This window comes from Mobula hypostoma, chromosome 8 (genome assembly GCF_963921235.1).
Source record: "Mobula hypostoma chromosome 8, sMobHyp1.1, whole genome shotgun sequence".
Taxonomy (NCBI): domain Eukaryota; kingdom Metazoa; phylum Chordata; class Chondrichthyes; order Myliobatiformes; family Myliobatidae; genus Mobula; species Mobula hypostoma.
In genome coordinates, this window is record NC_086104.1 from 15,134,672 (window position 1) to 15,155,388 (window position 20,717).

Sequence of the window (20,717 nt, forward strand, 5' to 3'; positions counted from 1 at the left end):
GTCTTGGCCTGAAATGTCGACTGTACCTCTTCCTAGAGATGCTGCCTGGCCTGCTGCGTTCACCAGCAACATTGATGTGTGTGGCCTATAGAATATAAGTCCTTAGATAAAAAAGTTAAAAGCTTATGTCAAAAAGCCAAAGAAGAATGGTTAAACCAGGAATGTGAGCAAATAGAAAGAATCCCTATCACCGATCCAAAAAGATTACATCAACAAATCAAGAATATCACTGGTAAAAAGCTCCTCTGTTCTTCAGGTGGATGTTTGAAAGCAAAGGACGGTACAATTATCATGAAAAAAAGATGAAATTATGAACAGATGGACTGAGTATATTCAGGAATTGTTTGAAGACGATCGAGGCAAAAATCCAGAAATTAAGAAAAACATTGAAGATCCAAGAATTTTAAAATCTGAAGTTCGTAATGCAATAAATAAGATGAAGAAAGGAAAGGCAGCAGGTCCTGATGAATCAGTAATAGAACAAATTATTGCCCTTGAAGATTATGGAATTGAAAAACTTACTGATTTAATCAATGACATTTATGAGACTGGAATAATACCAGAAGAGATGAAAAAAATCAGTATTTATCACTCTTCCTAAGAAAGCTGGAGCAATAGAATGTGAATTACATAGGACCATAAGTTTAACGAGTCATATCACCAAGATACTTTTAAGAATTTTGATGACAAGAGCTGAAAGTAAGATACAAACTGAAATAGGCAAAGAACAATGTGGTTTTGTGAAAGACAAAGGTACAAGAAACGCAATATTGATGTTAAGGATACTATCAGAACGAGCTATTCAAGTGCAAAAAGATTTGGTTTTGTTTTATCGACTACACAAAAACATTTGATAAAGTGAAGCACAATAAGTTATTTGAAATATTACAGAAAACTCTAGAATAGGGATTCGAAAGACCTCCGCCTGACCAGAAATCTGTACTGGGAACAAACTGCCACTGTAAGAATAGATGGCGAAGTGAGTCAGTTTACAAAAATCAAGAGAGGCGTTAGACAAGGGTGTGTTTTCTCCCCTGATTTATTTAATGCGTACAGTGAAACAATATTACAAAAAATAAGAGACATCTTGGGAATCAAAGTTGGCAGTGAAAACATCAATAATTTATATTCTACAGAACACTGGGTCACTGTCAAGAGAGGGAAAGAAAATGCCCGGATAGTGGAGAGCACCCCTGTGGCTGTCCCCCTCAGCAACAAATATCTTGTTCTGGATGCTGTTGAGGGGGATGACCTGACGGGGGACGCCCACGGTGACCAGGTCTCTGGCACTGAGCCTGGCACTGTTGTGCAGGAGAGAAGGAGGGTGAAGAGAGATGCGGTAGTCGTGGGGGATTCCATAGTCAGGGGAACAGACAGGAGATTCTGTGAGCCTGACAGAGATACCCGCATGGTGTGTTGCCTCCCAGGTGCCAGGGTACGGGATGTCTCGGATCGGGTCCTGAATATTCTAAAGGGGGAAGGTGAGCAGCCAGTTGTCTTGGTACATGTTGGTACCAATGACATAGATAGGACAAAGGAGGAAGTCCTGAAGAGAGATTTCCAGGAGTTAGGAAGGAAGCTGAGAAGCAGGACCTCCAGGGTAGTAATCTCGGGATTGCTACCTGTGCCACGTGCTAGCGAGGGCAAGAGTAGTCGGATCAGGCAGATGTATGCCTGGCTGAGAGACTGGTGTAGGGGGCAGGGCTTCAGATTCTTAGATAATTGGGATCTCTTCTGGGGGAAGTATGACCTGTTCAAAAAGGACAGGTTACACCTGAACCCAAAGGGGACCAATATCCTGGCGGGAAAGTTTAATAGAGCTGTTAGGGAGGGTTTAATCTAATTTGGCAGGGGGATGGGAACCGGAATGATAGAGCGGAGGAAAGGGAAAACAGAAATAAATCTAAGATAGTGAGCAGTAAAGATGTCAGGAAAGACAGGCAGGTGATGGGGCAAATGTGTAGCCATTGGGATGAGTTGCAGTGCAATAAAGTTGCAGTGAAATCAAAGCAAAAAGTATCAAATACTGGTCTTAAGGTGTTGTACTTAAATGCATGCAGCATAAGAAATAAGGTGGATAATCTTGTTGTACAGCTATAGATTGGCAGGTATGATATTGTGGCCATCACTGAGACCTGGCTAAAGGATGCATATCTCTGGGAGCTGAACGTCCAAGGATACACGGTGTATCGGAAGGATAGGAAGGTAGGCAGAGGGGGAGGCGTGGCTTTATTGGTAAGAAATGATATTAAATCATTAGAAAAAGGTGATATAGGATCGGAAGGTGCAGAATCTTTATGGGTTGAGCTAAGGAATAGCAGGGGTAAAAGGATCCTGATGGCAGTTATTTATAGGCCTCCAAACAGCTGCAGGGATGTGGACTACAAATTACAACTGGAAATAGAAAAGGCTTGTCAGAAGGGCAGTGTTATGATAATTGTGGGGGATTTTAACATGCGAGTAGATTGGAAAAATCAGGTCGGCACTGGATCTCAAGAGAGAGAATTTGTAGAATGTCTGCGAGATGGCTTTTTAGAACAGCTTGTTGTTGAGCCCACTAGGGAATTGGCTGTACTGGATTGGGTATTGTGTAATGAACCGGAGGTGATTGGAGAGATTGAGGTGAAAGAACCCTTAGGAGGCAGTGATCATAACATGATTGAGTTCACTGTGAAATTAGAAAAAGAGAAGCCGAAATCTGATGTGTCGGTGTTTCAGTGGAGTAAAGGAAACTATAGTGGCATGAGAGAGGAACTGGCCAAAGTTGACTGGAAAGAGACACTGGCGGGAAAGACGGCAGAGCAGCAGTGGCTGGAGTTTATGCGAGAAATGAGGAATGTGCAAGACAGGTATATTCCAAAAAAGAAGAAATTTTTGAGTGGAAAAAGGATGCAACCGTGGTTGACAAGAGAAGTCAAAGCCAAAGTTAAAGCTAAGGAGAGGGCATACAAGGAAGCAAAAATTAGTGGGAAGACAGAGGATTGGGAAGTCTTTAAAACCTTACGAAAGGAAACTAAGAAGGTCATTAAGAGAGAAAAGATTAACTATGAAAGGAAACTAGCAAATAATATCAAAGAGGATACTAAAAGCTTTTTCAAGTATATAAAGGGTAAAAGACAGGTGAGAGTAGATATAGGACCGATAGAAAATGATACTGGAGAAATTGTAATGGGAGATGAGGAGATGGCAGAGGAACTGAACAAGTATTTTGCATCAGTCTTCACTGAGGAAGACAGCAGGATACCGGACACTCAAGGGTGGCAGGGAAAAGAAGTGTGCGCAGTCACAATTACGACAGAGAAAGTACTCAGGAAGCTGAATAGGCTAAAGGTCGATAAATCTCCTGGACCAGGTGGAATGCACCCTCGTGTTCTGAAGGAAATAGCTGTGGAGATTGCGGAGGCATTAGCGATGATCTTTCAAAAGTCGATGGATTCTGGCATGGTTCCGGAAGACTGGAAGATTGCAAATGTCACTCCGCTATTTAAGAAGGGGGCAAGGAAGCAAAAAGGAAATTATAGACCTGTTAGCTTGACGTCGGTGGTTGGGAAGTTGTTGGAGTCGATTGTCAAGGATGAGGTTACAGAGTACCTGGAGGCATATGACAAGATAGGCAGAACTCAGCATGGATTCTTTAAAGGAAAATCCTGCCTGACAAACCTATTACAATTTTTTGAGGAAATTACCAGTAGGCTAGACAAGGGATATGCAGTGGATGTTGTATATTTGGATTTTCAGAAGGCCTTTGACAAGGTGCCACACATGAGGCTGCTTAACAAGATAAGAGCCCATGGAATTACAGGAAAGTTACATACGTGGATAGAGCGTTGGCTGATTGGCAGGAAACAGAGAGTGGGAATAAAGGGATCCTATTCTGGTTGGCTGCTGGTTACCAGTGGTGTTCCACAGGGATCAGTGTTGAGGCCGCTTCTTTTTACATTGTACAGCAACAATTTGAATTATGGAATAGATGGCTTTGTGGCTAAGTTTGCTGACGATATGAAGATAGGTGGAGGGGCCGGTACTGCTGAGGAAACGGAGAGTCTGCAGAGAGACTTGGATAGATTGGAAGAATGGGCAGAGAAGTGGCAAATGAAGTACAATGTTGGAAAGTGTATGGTTATGCACTTTGGCAGAAAAAATAAACGGGCAGACTATTATCTAAATGGGGAAAGAATTCAAAGTTCTGAGATGCAACGGGACTTGGGAGTCCTCGTACAGGATTCCCTTAAAGTTAACCTCCAGGTTGAGTCGGTAGTGAAGAAGGCGAATGCAATGTTGGCATTCATTTCTAGAGGAATAGAGTATAGGAGCAGGGATGTGATGTTGAGGCTCTATAAGGCGCTGGTGAGACCTCACTTGGAGTACTGTGGGCAGTTTTGGTCTCCTTATTTAAGAAAGGATGTGCTGACGTTGGAGAGGGTTCAGAGAAGACTCACTAGAATGATTCCGGGAATGAGAGGGTTAACATATGAGGAACGTTTGTCCGCTCTTGGACTGTATTCCTTGGAATTTAGAAGAATGAGGGGAGACCTCATAGAAACATTTCGAATGTTAAAAGGCATGGACAGAGTGGATGTGGCAGAGTTGTTTCCCATGATGGGGGAGTCTAGTACGAGAGGGCATGACTTCAGGATTGAAGGGCGCCCTTTCAGAACAGAAATGCAAAAAAATTTTTTTAGTCAGAGGGTGGTGAATCTATGGAATTTGTTGCCACAGGCAGCAGTGGAGGCCAAGTCATTGGGTGTATTTAAGGCAGAGATTGATAGGTATCTGAGTAGCCAGGGCATCAAAGGTTATGGTGAGAAAGCGGGGCAGTGGGACTAAATAGGATAAAATGGATCAGCTCATGATAAAATAGCGGAGCAGACTCGATGGGCTGAATGGCCTACTTCTGCTCCTTTGTCTTATGGTCTTATGGTCTAATTTCGGATATGCGGATGACACTGTGTTAATTGCAAGTACGGAGGAAGAACTACAAAACTTAATTGATATAATTGTTGAAGAAAGTGCAAAAATGGGACTATCTATCAATGCAAAAAGACAGAATGTATGGTGATGTCCAAAAAGAAGGAGAATCCTATCTGCAGGCTGAGAATAAATGGGGAAGACATAAAACAAGTACAGAACTTTTGCTACTTAGGAGCTGGGTGACATCAGATGGCAGGTGCGACTTGGACATCAAAAGAAGAATAAGGATGGCAAAAGACACCTTTATGAGAATGAAGAGTATAATGACCAATACTAAACTAGGCATGACAACCTGCCTCAGAGTACTGAAATGTTGCGTTTATCCAGTTATGTTATATGGCTCAGAATGTTGGACTATATCTAGTAACATGAGGAAACTAATTGTAGCAGCAGAAATGTGGTTTTTGAGGAGGATGCAAAGAATATCATGGACGAAATGAATAGCTAACGAGGATGTCATGAACAGAGCAAACACAACAAGAGAAATAATGTCTGAGATCATGAAAAGGCAACGTAATTTCATTGGACTTGTGATTAGGAAAGAGGAGTTAGAATGCACGGTAATTATGGGAAAGTTTGAAGGGAAGAAAGCAAGAGGAAGACAAAGACAAATGATGATGGAGATAGCAGCCAGAGAATTGGAAATGAATACCAATGAATTGATCCACTTGACCCAAAACAGGAGTGTGAGGGCCATGGCAATCAAAGCTTAAACTGGGCATGGCACCCGACGATGATGATGAAGTATATTGGTGAAGTTTCAGGTATTCAACTCCCTTTCTGCCCCAGATTCTTTGTCTTGGGAGACACACCTGGGTTACTTGGGGATAAACACTCTCAAAATTGGATCCAGACAAGTATAATGGTAGGAAGATAAATTATACTTAGTGGATGGAGGAACTTGGGGGGAACCATCATTTCAGGAGTGGGTCACAGAAATACGCAAAGTGGCAGCTTTTGAACGCATGTCTTACAAACAGTTTGATAGATTGGACATCTATACACAAAAATGGGGCAAATATTTAGGTTTCCTGGGGGGGGGAATAGTGGTAAATGTGTGGTGAAGCATATTGCTGAATGGCAGTCTTTTATGTTATTAGAGGTCTAAATAGACACACATGGTTATTATATTGATATTTATATCTGCCATTTTTTTATTGTATGGATAATTTTATGTTTTGTAAGCTATTGATATTTATTTCTGCCATTTTTTTTATTGTATGGATAATTTTATCTTTTGTAAGCTATGTTTTACGTAATTTCAACACTGACTCAAGGGTTCAGGGAAAAATTTGTAAAAGAATTCAATAAAATTTAATTCATAAAAAGAAAAACAAATTGCTCCATTTGAACGAAGCTAAAATGATACTGTTATTGGAACAGTTGAACAGGAAGTAGAGCCTCAAGTTACAAACCACAAGAGGAATTCAGCAGGTCAGGCAGCATCTACAGTACATATAGAGAGAAATGGTTAGTTGATGTTTCAAATCGAGTTGAAAGGTTTCAACCCAAAACATTAACTGTGCATTTCACTGCATAGATGCTGCCTGACCTGCCGAGTTTCCTCAGCAATTGTGTTGCTCCAGATAACAGCATTGCCACTCTCATGTCTTCAAGTTATTTAGTATCTGTGGAAAAAATACAATGTCTTACATCATTGCTCTTTCTTGTTCCAAGAATGCTGCCAAAGCACAACTGCATTTTTTTTTTGTTGCATGGCCTCATTTGCTGTCTCAGTCAGGGTTTAGTGAAATGGTGCTACATGTCTTCTAGATACAGACAACTGCTTTTGTTTTCCCAGTGCAACTGGATCCTCGGGCTAGCCACAGGCCTCGCCATTACAACCCTTAGCATATGGTAGGAACCCTCCATACTGTTGCTATTGAGTAACAGAAAGCAGACCATAGTAATGCCTAGATAAACAATTCACTCAGACATGCCTACAAAATCTTTCCAACTCATTTTGCACATCTGAAACAAAACAGCTGCTAGAATTGGCCAGTTGGGGGCACTGTTCATTGAAAATCAAAACTATTCTCTACATTCAAATTCCACCTAGTCTGATGGAGACACATAAGTGAATTAACAATTATAGTAACTATGCTTACTGTGTTCACAATGATGGAAGCAGCCAATGTTAAATAACTCCAAAACAAAGTGTAAATAAGAAATACAATCATGGGTATACAAAGTACAAGGACAAATTCTTGACTGCTGTTTTCTTTTTTATTGTGAATAAATGTAATAGAAATAAACAGATCCAAGTTTTAAATCCCACCTTTCCCCTATTCTGCAAGATCGTAGAACTGGTTTTTGGCATGGACTAGATGGGCTGAAGGGCCTGTTTCCGTGCGGTACTTCTCTATGACTCAATGACCATATTTCCTTGTGCAATTGGATCCTCAATTTCCTCACTTACAGACCTCAATCAGATCATACTGGCAACAACGTCTCAACGTTCGTCATCAGCACAGGTGCACCACAAGGCTGTGTGCTTAGCCACTGCTCAACTCCCTTTATCCTTATGACTGTGAGGCTAAGTACAGCTCCAATACCATATTTAAGTTTGCTGATGACACCACTGACGTTGACCAAATCAAATGTGGTGATGAATCAGCATATAGGAGGCAGATTGAAAATCTGGCTGAATGGTACCACAGCAACAACACCTCACTCAACATCAGCAAAACCAAAGAGCTGATTATTGAGTTCAGGAAGATGAAACCAGAATTCCATGAGTCAGTCCTCATCAGGGAATCAGAGGTGGAGAGGATCAGTAACTTTAAATTCTTCACCATTGTCATTTCAAAGGATCTGTCCTAAGTGCCATTACAAAGAAGGCATGTCAGTACTTCTACTTTCTTGAAGATTACGAAGATTCGGCATGTCATCTAAAACTTTGACAAACTTCTATAGATGCACGGTGGACAGTATAATGACTGGTTGCTTCAAGGCTTAGTATGGAACCCTGTTGAGGCAGAGGAAGATGGGGTGAATGTGGAAATAGACAAGATGCAGGTGAGGGCAGCATCAGTGGTGGAGGAAGTGGAACCCCATTCTATAAAGGAGGAGGACATCTCTAATGTCTTTGAAAGGAAAGCCTCATTCTGAGAACAAATACAGAAGAGATGAAGGAACTGAGAAAACGGACTAGCACTTTTGCAGGAGACAGGCTGGGAAGAGGTATAGCCATGGGAATTGATAGGTTTATAAAAGATATTGGTAGTTAGTTGGTCTCCAAAGATGGAGACAGAGAGAATGAGTAAAGGGAGAGAGGTGTCAGAAATGGACCGAGTGAATTTTTAAAGAGCAGGATGGAAGTTGGAGGCAAAGTGATGAATTTAATCAGCTCAGCACGAGTGAATGAAGCAGCACCAATGCAGTTGTCAGTGTTTGAGGAAGAGTTCAGGACCCCAACTCTTCCTGCACTGCATTGACATGGAAGCTGTGTACCCTTGGCTCTAGCGAGTTCTAGGCCGCAAGCCGTGGACCTGCCTACTGCTGGAGGTGGTGTAGCGTTGCATCCACTGCGGCGGGAGGGGGGCCTGGCCTCTCCCGTTGTTAGAGAAATTACTCAAGTACGCCACTCAAACAGTTCGGACTTCAAAGTAAAGAGAGCTTTGTTCAAGATATCGTGGGGAATGGAACCACTAACAGTGGGTTTCGAACTCCAAGTAATACAGACAGCACAACTTTCATACATATGCAAATCAGATTGCAAAAGCAGAGAATTTAATAGACTTACAAAAAATAAACTAGGTTCAACAACATCTCTTATGATACCATAGCAACAGCCGAAAGTTGAAAACTTCAGTCCTGTTTAACAAAGACATTTTGTCCAATATCCTTGTGGCTAATTCTTACAAGATAAGCTCCTGCAAGTATTTATTCTAAAAGTTGTTTCTGCTGAAAGCCAAGGCCATATCTATAACAAACTAAGCTGCAAACTGGTTTCCATACTCCAAAAGCCAATATTAACCCTTTATATATCAAAATCTTTAACTCACAATCTTTTCCTCTACAGTCCTCTCCATTTTGATCGTAAGGGGTCTCATTTTTAAACATTCCTCTTCATTATACTCCGGATCATAAATATCAGTGTTAACCTGAAGAACATAGAAATGGGGCAATGTGTTAAACAGGGTAGGCTTACACTTATGAGTCGAGTGGCCAGAACACATACTATTACTATAGTGATAATAGAACATAGAAATCTACAGCACATTACAGGCCCCTTCGGCACACAATGTTGTGTTGACTATGTAATCTACTCAAGAAACTGCCTAGAATTTCCCTACCGCATAGTTCTCCATTTTTCTAAGCTCCATGTACCCATCTAAGCCTTTCTGAAAAGACCCTATTATATCCACCTCTACCACCATCATTGGCAGTGCAATCCACACACCTGCCACTCTCTGTGTGAAAAACTTACCCCTGACATCGCCCCTGTTCCTACTTCCAAGCACCTTAAAACTATGCCCCCTTGTGTTAGCCATTTCAGCCCTGGGAAAAAGCCTCTGGCTAGCCACACGATCAATGCCTCTCATCATCTTATATAGCTCTATCAGGTCACCTCTCATCCTCCGTCGTACCAAGGAGAAAAGGCCAAGTTCACTGAACCTATTCTGATAAAGCATGCTCTCCAAACCAGGCAACATCCTTGTAAATCTCCTTTGCACTCTCTCTATAGTATCCACATCCTTCCTGTAGTGAGGTGACCAGAACTGAACACAGTACTTCAAATGAGACCCATCTAAGATCTTATATACCTGTAACATTACCTCATGGCTGTTGAACTCAATCTCACCATTGATGAAGGCCAGCAGACCATACGCCTTCATAACAACATTGTGCCCTATGGACTCAGACCCCAAGACCTCCACACTGCCAAGAGTCTTACCATTAATAAGAATATAATATTCTTCAAATTTGACCTACCAAAATGAAGCACTTCACACTTATCTGGGTTGAACTCCATCTGCCACTTCTCAGCCCAGTTCTGCATCCTATCGATGTCCCGATAAGTACAACATTCCTGCCTGTAATAGCACACATTCCTCCTTTCTCAGCTAGGATAAAATCTAAGCCATTCAATTTTTCAGGGCCACAGTTCGAGTGGCTACTATTTCAGCAGTTATGTCTTTAATCTGTTTTTGCATATCTGTATTTGTATTAGATCTTACAGAAGTGTTGTGGTCGCCCCACCATGTACTAATATCTTCTCTACACCTACTCATTCCCATAAATTGAACCGTCTTATATATCTGACACCAGAACTTTTCAGATGTCTGGGTAGCTACATGCAATCTCGGCACATTCGGGTTCATTAAGTTGTAGTTAGGTATGTACCATCCCTTGAAGTATTTTCTCCCAGAAATTGATAGCCATTCAGTCTTATTAGCTCAGTATTTGTCTGCTTGCTCCGTTATCCAACCTTTCCCGTCACCTGGCTGGTACTATACTGCTAAGGCTTTGTGTAGCCAATGAAGAGGCACGCATAATTAGGGTGCATGTGAATGGCCTTGGCTTCCCCTCGAGTCTGGAGACAGTGGGGGGAGTTGAAGGAAAAATTTGAGGGTGAGGACCAGTTCATCCAGACAGTGGAGGGTGTTGGTGGAGGGGAACTGGTTTGTTCTTTTATTGAAAAAGAAGTGTAGAGCTTTAAGGCCTTCTTGATGGGGGAATAGAAGTGTATAGGGATTGGACATCCATGGTGAAAATGAGGTGGTCAGAGCTAGGGAATTGAAAGTTACTAAGGAGATCGAGAACATGTTAAGTGTCGTGGATGTAGGTGGGAAAGAACTGAACCAAGGAGGAAAGAATGGAGTCAAGATATGAGGACAGCGGGACAGAAGCAGGAGCGAGCTGCGACAATAGGCCTACCTGGACAGTCAGGTTTGTGATCTTGGGTAAAAGTTGTGGGGTAAGGGAACTATGTCATTGAAACCCATTGAATATTGAAAGGCCTAGACAGAGTGGATGTGGAGAGGATGTTTCCTATATTGGATGAGTCTAGGACTCAAGCGGCACAGCTTCTGAATAGAGGCACATTCCTTTAGAATAGAGATAAGGAGGAATTTCTTTCATCATAGGGTAGTGAATCAGTGGAATTTATTGCCACAGGCGGCTGTGCAGGCCACGTCATTGGGTATATATATATAGTGGAGGTTGATAGGTTCTTGATTAGTCAAGGCATCAAAGGTTATGGGGAGGAGAATGGGTTGAGCAAGATAATAAATCAGCCACTATAGAATGGTGGAGCAGCCTCAATGGGCCAAATGGCCTTATCCTACTCCTATGCATTATGGTCCACTACAGCCTCTTAATGCCTCTCTCATATCTGCCTCCACCACCAACCTGGCAACACATTCTAGGCACCCACAAATTGATGGAAATTAATACTGTCGATATTTCAGGCTGAGACCCTTCTTCGGGACTGGAAAGAAAGGGGGAATATGCCAGAATAAAGAGGTGGGGAAGGGGAAGGAGGACTACTTAGAAGGTGAGGCCAGGTGGGTGGAAAAGGTAACGGGCTGGAGAAGAAGGAACCTGATAGGACAGGAGGGTGCAGGGAGAGGTGATGGGCAGGTGAGGAGGAGAGGTATGAGGCTAGAGTGGAGAATAGGAGGGAAGGGAAGGGAACAGAAAAAAGGAGAAAACGATCTTCATGCCATCAGGTTGGAGGGTACCGAGACGGAATATGAGATTTTGCTCCTCTGCCCTGAGAGTTGCTTCATCATGGCAAAAGTGGACCAATGTCAGAATGGGAATGGGGATAGAAATGTAAATGGTTGGCTACCGGAAAATTCTGCTTTTGGTGGATGGAGCAGAAGTGCTTGACAAAGCAGTTGCCCAATTTACATTGGGCTCACCAATGTAGAGGAGGCAGTGCCGGATACAATAGACAACTACAACAGAGTTGCAGGTAAAGTGTTACCTCAGCAGAAGGACTGCTTGGGGCCCTGAATGAAAGTAAGGGAGGAGCTGAATGGGCAAGTATATGGTTAAATTATCATTCAACCATAATAGATACAGTGAATGAAACAGGGTTCCTCTGGGGCCAAGGTGCAAAATTGAACAAAATAGCACATTCGAAATAGCGAGCAAAGAAGCATATTCATGTGAAACAAAAATCCAAGGCCCTCAGTGTCATGTCCCACAATTGATGGTACAGTTTCCCGGCAGTGCGAGGTTGCACGCAATCCAGCCTGTCATTACACCGCTTGAACATGGGAGGGCAGCACCAACGGGTATGGAGGAAAAGATTGTGCGTTAAAGATTTTGATAGATAAAGGTTAATTTTGGCTCTTTGAGTATGGAAACCAGTTTGCAGCTTAGTTTGTTATAGATATGGCCTTGGCTTTTAGCAGAGACAATTCTTAGAAAAAATACTTGCAGTTTCTTATCTTTTAGGAATTGGCCTCAAGAATATTGGACAAAATGTCTTCGTTAATCAGGACTGATTTTTTTTTTAAAAACTCTGACTGTTACTGTGGGTATCACAAGAGAACTGCATGTGAATGTAGCTTATCTTTTGTAATTAACAATGGAATCCAGGAAATATACAAGGGGCTCCAACAGACTTTGCTTTTGCAATCGATTTGTACGTGTATAAAAGGAACTGGTGCTCTGTTATTTGGAGCCTGAACCCCACTGTTGGAGGTCCCACTCCCTTGATATCATGGATCAAGCTCTCTACTTCGAAATCTGAACTGTCCGAGTGGTGTATCTGAGTCATTTCTCTAACAGTTCTGGCGACGAGGATGGGGTTTCTTTGATACGGGATCCAATGCACCGTTAAACTGTGAGTTGCTTTAAGGATCAAGATCAGTGAACGAGACAAAGTGGCCAAACCCGGCTGGTCTCCATCTCTGAGCTCCTAGAGAGGGGCAAGGCGGTGAAAAGAAGAAAGGGTTCGAGGCTCATGGGGAGCCTGGAAAAAAAGTCAGAGGGACTCGACCAGTAAAATAAAACTGAGAGTCACTGTGAGTCCCCCTATTAAAGGACAATAGGGACTTCGAGGACTGAGATATATAACTGGCCAGCAAAGGATAAGGGAATTGTATTGTGATTGGAAATAAACTGTTTGATGACAAGTAGAACCAAAACTAATAGGTAAGAAATGGGTAATAGTGTATGTAAAGGTGCAAAGGTTACCAGCACATGCCTGCCAACTCGCTGACAAAGGTTCCAATGAATGAACATACTGAGGGAAGGGTAAAGAACTATAAGAAGACTAAGCAACTTCTGGGTGAACGCCTGGTGTTGCCGGGCTCTCTGGCTGGCAAGGTACAGCTGGAAACTGAAGATAGCAGATATGCGATTACTTTTTCTAGTGATCTATACAGATGGAGCCAGGGAGACTGGCCCTATGGAGGCTCTTTTCAAATAATGACTGCCCTTGTTAATAGAGAATGCCATGGATTGGTTAAAAGTACTGGAGAAGCTCAGGGACAGTATGTGCAGTGGGCTAGAGGAAGGGTTGATATGGGAAGCTACCAAAAAGGTGGCAATGAAGGCAGAGGGGGAAAAATGAGGGATACAAGTCAGGATATATGTAGACGATGTGGAGTAATTCAACAGTGGGCGTGGGAGTGTTGCACAGGGAATTGAAAGGCAGGAATATTGCGGAGAAGAAAGGACAGGGCGAGAGTCCCCATTCACCATGAGTAATTCCTTTCCCCAGAATCAGCAAAGGGGGTCCACTAGGCCTGGGCGATTCAGGCAGCAATAATCAAACTTTCTACTACGCCCCTAGAAGGCCCCATAGCCTGAATAAAAGCAGGCCAGAGATGGGTGCGAGTTCTGATCGATTCTGGCACTACCTTATCGTTTAAATCGCCCCGCCCCCATCCCTTCCGTGGACTAACCAAAAGGAGAAAAAAATGTTAAGACAGTGGGGATGCTGGAATCCCCATTTACAGCAACTGAAATTACTACTCTTGAATTTTTTTCTAGCTGTACAACAGGCAGCTAGTGCAGCAGTTTAGCAAGTTCAGAAAAATAAAAACTGCACCTGTGATAATCATGGACTGAGGCTGCATCCTGCCTGTCCTTGTAGTCTCCTACATGCATTTGTTAGATTGGCACATAGCCAAGGGCATGAAGGGAAAGGAGGGTTACACATCAAATCGACAGCAGTGGTTTGCGTTGGAGTGAACAGTAGCAGCAGAACAGCTGATTAGAACTTGTGAGATTTGCCGAGGAAATAATCGAGGAAGTCTCCTGCTAAATTTGACCATTTGTCACTCCAGAGTCGCCATTTATGAATGTTAAAAACATTGACGCAGGAAATTATTCCCGATTTGGAATTTCTTGTAAATTTAATAGTGTCAGAGGAACCCATTTCACAGGGAGACTAACTAAAGCTTCGTGACAAGCCCTACGATTCACCTGGGAATGGCATGTACTGGAACAAGTGCAATCTTCAGGGTTGGTAGAAAGAATATATCAAGTATTGAAGACACCCTGGCCAAAGTATGCCAAGAAGGGGGATTGAAATGGCCTGAGGCGCTGCAGATTGCTCTGTATACGTTGAGAAATCATGTGAACAGAACCACCAAGCTGATTCCTTTCGAAGTTTTGATGGGAAGAGGACCTGTGCTCACGGGTTCTAGACGCCCCTGACAAGTGTTCGGACAGCACTCATATGGGCTGATGTGAATCCTTTGAGAATGTAAGAACCCAGGATGAGGCCATTAGAACGAACCAAGAAGGAGTGTCCGTGGCCCTGTCCAAACCCGGGGAAGGATATACACATCCTTTTATACCGGGTGATTAACTCATTGTAAAAAATTCTGTCTCCTCCAGGTGGAAATGCCCCTATCAAGCGCTACTAACCACCCTTCTGCCAGAGAACCTTGTCAAACACCTTACTGAAATCCATATACATCATATCCACTGCTCTATTTTCAGTTTGTTTTGTCATCTCTCTCTCTTTGAGAGATTGTTGCTGATCTCGTGTTGGAGAACTCGGGGCGGGGGGGGAGCGACGCGGCAGATTTTAACACCGTAAATCAGCGAGTTATTTTGTTTATGTCTCCCCTCTCACTGAGTGACACCTCTCTGCTCCTTTATTAGGGAGCGAGGGAGAGCCTGTGGAATGCTGGATTGTCGGGTGAACAAACAGTTTTTGCTGAACTGCCGATTTATGTCATTGCTATTGCTTGCTTGGTGAGTGGAGGGTGCTCATGCTCTTTGCTGAAGTAAATGGGAGAGCGGAAGGGTGGAAGCTTTGCTACTGCTTGTGCATGGGAGAAGGCGTGGGGGGGTGGGCTTTGAGGCTCTAACGTTTTTACTGTCACTCATTCTTTGGGGTACTCTTCTGTTTCGTGGACGTCCGCAAAGAACAAGAATTTCAGGTTGTATGTTGTATACGTTCTCTGATATTAAATCGAATAATTAAACTATTTAACTTATCTATCCAATGCTTTGACAGCTGCAACACTGCATGTTTCTTAACCTTAACATTCTTTCTCACAATATTTTTTATGCTGATGTCATACTCATCAATGTCTCTCTCACTGATGAACACTGAAGCCAAGCATTCATTAAGGACCTCCCTTACCAACCCTTTATTGTCTTTGCTCAAGACAACAAGATTGTGGTGCTACTCCAGCCTGTGCAAAACAGATATTTACAATGCTTAATTTTTTTAAAATCCTGTATTTGCATGCAACAAGTGACTTTGATAGGCCATTAACACTCAAAGGCCATTGGCAAGCCGGGGTATGGCATTATTCAGCTGCACCACAGCCCTCGGGAAGAAGCTGGTTTTCAGTCTTACAGTCTTGAGCCCCACTGATGTGCTGAGCATCCTATTCACCATTGGAGAGCTTTGTGATCTGTCTTGCTGCAGCTAGAGTACCACACTGTCATTCCGAATGTCAGTATGCTCTCTGAAAAGCAACCACAGATGCTACCTGATGATATGCAGGACTTCACTTTGAAGTGAGAAATTTGCTTCAAGAGTTTAACGTTAATGATACTTATGACTGGCAAAAGAAAATAGCCAGGAAATGGAACAAGTTCAGCACAAGTGTTTAGGAATTGACAAAGCAAAATCAAATCTGAGCTACTACTTTAATCTCCGATGCCTCCCACTTTTATCAGTACTTTCCCACACAACTCCAAGAATCGCGACATCTGATCTCCCTACATCGAAACACATCATTTGCATTAACAACCAACATGTGCTGGAGGCAGCACCCCCCCTCCCCCCAGTGTAGCCACACATTCTGGCATCAACACAGCATGCTCACACTGTACAACAGAAGAAGACATCTACAGTAAAGCAACTTCTTTCCCATCTTTCTGCCCACCTGCCCCCTCACAAGCAGATAGGTCTCCAGTCTTTAGCCTCAGACTCTCAGATAACTGGTCTACAACCTCCAGTTAGTGACTTGGGCTGTGACTTCTTGCACTGCTCCAATGAGGCCCAACACAAACTGGAGAAATAGCACTCCACCTTTCATCTGAGGATGTTGCATCCTCCCAGACAATAACAAATCTACATTTTTACTTAACTTGCCTTTTCTGCTCAACAGCACTGACCAATTCCGTTATAGGTTCACCATCTGTAACATTAATTCAGTTTTACTTTCTTCAGTAACACTACTTGATCTGCTATGCAATCCTGTTTGATTTAAATCAATTTCAATCCTACACTCATAAATCACTACCTTCCAAATGCAGAAATTTATTGTTCTCAGTCTTCAGTGAAATTACTAAGCCTCCAGTAGAGATTTCTAAATAGTTAACTCTCTCAGCAAAGAGACTTTCTAGTCTTAAGTGACAAACAAATGTTGATCCTTGATTTTGAGATTGTGACCTTTATTTTTATAGCCCACAGCCACAGAGAACAGCTTTACATTGTTGAACTTGTTTTAAAATTGTATTTCACTAGCTAACCGGTAGCACAGCATTTAGTGCTGGTGATCACGATTATGGTTCATTTGCCGCCACTGTAAGAAGTTTGTGTTCTCTGCATGTCCTCATAGGTTTCCTTTGGGAGCTCTGGTTTCCTCCCACAATCCAAAGATGTACAAGGTTCAAGGTAATTTATTATCAAAATATGTATACAGCATACAACTCTGAGATTCAAATTCTCCAGGCAGGCACAAAACAAAGAAAACCATGGAGCCCTTCAAAAACCATCAAACCGAACCCCACACGCAAAAATCTAAAGCGCAAGTGGCAACAAGTGTAAAAAAAACAAATCGTGTAAACTGCAACAAATACAACAAACCCAAACCGCCCTCGCAAAAAAAGCAACAAGAAAGAATGGATGAAAACAGCATATGAAAACACAAAACTGAAAGAGTCCAAGCGATCGACAGTCCAACCCTTAAATCGCAGATCCAGAACTTCGGCACCACCCTCTGACAACATCAAGGGAGAGAGAGAGAGAGACCATTCAAATGCAGGGGCCTTCCCGCGGGAGCAGCAAGTGAGAGACCGTCACGTGCAGACACCATCCTCCAGAAGCAGTGAGCGAGAGGCTGGTAGACGAAGTTCAACACTCGCTCACCTTCTGCGCTTGCCTCAAAGTTTGTGCTTATGAGTTGTGGATCAGGTATGCTGGTGCTAGAAGTGTGGCAACACTTGCAGGCTGCCCCCAGTACAATCCTTGGGCTGTTGGTCGTTGATGCGAGACAACACACCTCACTGTAAGTTTCGATACACGTGTGACAAATAAAGCAAGTCTTACTTTCCTCAGAGGAGAAACCTGGCAATCTAAGAATGAATCACACAAATATGTCTTTTTGATTCTTAGTGCCAGATGTGCTCACCAACACTGTAATTGTTTCAACATTTCTTACTAAACAAACATTACAGCATTAAAGAACACATCACTTACCCTTTTAATCGCCTGCTAAACATTAGCTTTCTATATAAGGATGCCTCGGTGTTTGATAGTACTTCCCACTACTAACATTTAAAAACATGTGCTTTTGATTCTGGAATGCCATTGCTCTCAAATACAGACTTACTGTCTGCTTGCTGGGATTTGGATTTGCTCAGTTTAAAGGCTCCTTCCTATCATCTCAGACTTCAAAGAGTGAAGGTTTCCTGGTTCTTCACTTCGAGAGACTACGTCACCCTGTCCAAATATTCCCAAATGCCACAATCTCCATCAGTAACATTTGTAGCCGCCCCGGCCACCCTCAGGTTCGCTCGGCTCGCTGTCGTCTAGGGAAACAGCCCTCGGCCCCGGCAAACTGGGTAATTCGTTTGTGTGGATGCTGTGTGATGTACCCAACGCCGCCCAAATAACAGACAATACACCAGATACGATTAAATGATTTACAATTTATAGATATTACTGGAACTATATAATTAAGAGAGAATAATTATTCTCTCTTCATACACAAAAACCGTTGGAGCTCAAGGACCTTCTTCTTCACCCTGTGACCACCTCGACCGGCCGCCTGGGACCAACAACGGTGGTCAACCAGACGCTCCACATGAGTCCGTCTCCGTCTCCTCACCGAACGCCCTCCTCGGGGTCCGACCCCGTTAGCGGACATCACAGCACATCGTCCATCCTCTGTCTCGCTCTCCCGCCTTCTGCCCCAAAACCCCACACATACAGTATCTTCAAATACACCAAAAACATAACAACTATCCCAATTGGTTAATAGCACTCTTTTATAACCCTCTAAACCAAAACAAGCTGCTAGCGCAAACTTTCTCAGCGTTTAACTCAACAAAGCCGCATTCCCCAGATTAACATGACAAAGACGCCATTTTAATTAGCCTCCTCAGTAACATAAAAGTCGAAACCCCCTTACACATTGTTGTAAGTATTTGTCTCCAGTGACATCATTAGTTCAGAATGGAGAATTGGATTCTTGCAGATCATTCCCACATGCAGGCTGGCAAAGTATTGACGACTTTTGATTATTTTCACTTGGCATGTCTTCCACAGAATCACGTACTAAGATTGCTTTCTAAGTTCTCCAGGCAACATGTGGCATTTAATAATTTCATGGGTAGGCCAGGGAAACATTAGTTCTCTCTTCTTTTCCAATTCTGATGAAGGATCTCAGCTCAAAATGTCAACTGTTTATTCCTTTGCATGGATGCTGCCTGACCTGCTGAGTTTCTCCAGTATTTTGTACTTGTACACTAAACGTTGTCAATTGTGATAGTTAATTGCTGCTTAACTACCTAGATTGCAGGCTTCTGAACATTACAGAAGAATGGAACATTAAATTTGCAAATTTATCTCATTTCATTCTCCAAATCATGAATGCTAATTCTAAGCAAATGGCACCAAGTTGCAGAACACAGCTTTTTAATATCGTCTGTTTAAGTAATGCTTTTCTTTAAAACAGTTTTATGCAAATATATCTTTTAATTGTGATGCATTTAGTACTGTTAGTTTATCAAGTTACAATTCCTTCTTAACTTGATTTCTATTAATCATTTACACAATTTGGATAATATTTAATATTTAGGACAATTAGTATAGCAGGAAAACTATTGCCTCGATGGTTAGTCAAAGCCATAATTAAGCTTAATATATTCATATAATTGTATGACCTACTGAACTGAAACATTATCACCTCCTCTCCACATATGAAACCTCCAGACAGGAGCTACAGGGAAGTAGTTACCCCTAGCTTGCAGGAGACAGGTAACTGGGTGCCTGTCAGGAGAAGGAGGGGAAATGCACAGCCAGTGCAGAGTACACCTGTGGCTGTTCCCCTCTATAATCATTATACATCTTTAGGTACTATTGAGAGGGAATGACCTACTGGTAGGGGGTGGGTGGGTGAGCCAGAGTGACTGGGCCTCTGGTAATGTTGCTCAGAAGAGCAGAGAGGTGAAGAGCACTGCAGTGTTGACAGGAGATTCCTTTGTCAGAGGAAAAGAGACAAGGTTCTGTGGGTGCGATAGAGCCACCTGGATGGGATTTTGCCTCCCTGGGGCCAAGATTAGGGATGTCTCAGATCGTGTCCAAGGCAAGGGTGAGCAGCCAGAAGTCTTGGTACATATTGGCACCAATGATGCAGGTAGACAAGGTGAGGAGGTCCTGAAGAGAGATTTTAGGGAGCTAGATAGAAAGCTGAGAAACAGGACCTCCAGGGTAGTAATCTCTAGATTGCTGCCTGTGCCACGTGCCAGTGAGGGTAAGAATAGGATGATTTAGCAGGTGAATGTGTGGCTGAGGGACTGGTGCAGGGGGCAGGGGTTCAGATTTATGGATCATTGGGATCTCTTCTGGGGAAGGTGTGACCTGTACAGAAGTGACAGGTTACACCTGAACCCGAGGGGGTCCAATATCCTTGTGGGCAGGTTGGCTAAAGTAGTTCGGGTGGGTTTAAACTAATTTGACAGGGGGACAGAAACTGAAGTAATAGGGCTTATGATGAAATAGTTTGCTTACAAATAGAGGCAATGTGTAGTGATACTCCTAACAAAGAGAGGCTGATGATAGAGCAAAATTAAAGTCAACACGATGCGTTGGAATGTAAAAGGTGGACAAAATCGAAAAAGGTGAATACAGGACTGAAGGTGTTATATTTGAATGCAATATACAGAATAAGGTTGATGAACTTGTTGCACAGTTACAGACTGGCAGGTATGATGTCGTAGGCATCACTGAATCATGGCTGAAAGAAGATTATAGCTGAGAGCTTAATGTCCAAGGATACACATCGGTTCAAAAGGATCGGAGGGAAGGCGGAGAGGGTGGTATGGCTCTGTTGATAAAAACTGAAATTAAATCATTAGAAAGA

General features: G+C 42.8%; 1 protein-coding gene across 2 annotated transcripts in view; it reads right to left on the reverse strand.

The window, feature by feature from the left end:
- Positions 1–20,717, reverse strand: part of ahctf1 (AT hook containing transcription factor 1) — a 172,030-nt gene that overhangs the window by 134,144 nt on the left and 17,169 nt on the right. Inside the window, exon 3 of one of the 2 annotated variants that reach the window (XM_063055489.1) lies at positions 8,979–9,077. The exons of the other annotated variant lie outside the window; for it this stretch is intronic. The gene's annotated coding sequence lies outside the window, so the exon portion shown is untranslated. The remainder of the gene's footprint in view (positions 1–8,978; positions 9,078–20,717) is intronic. 2 annotated transcript variants of the gene reach the window in all.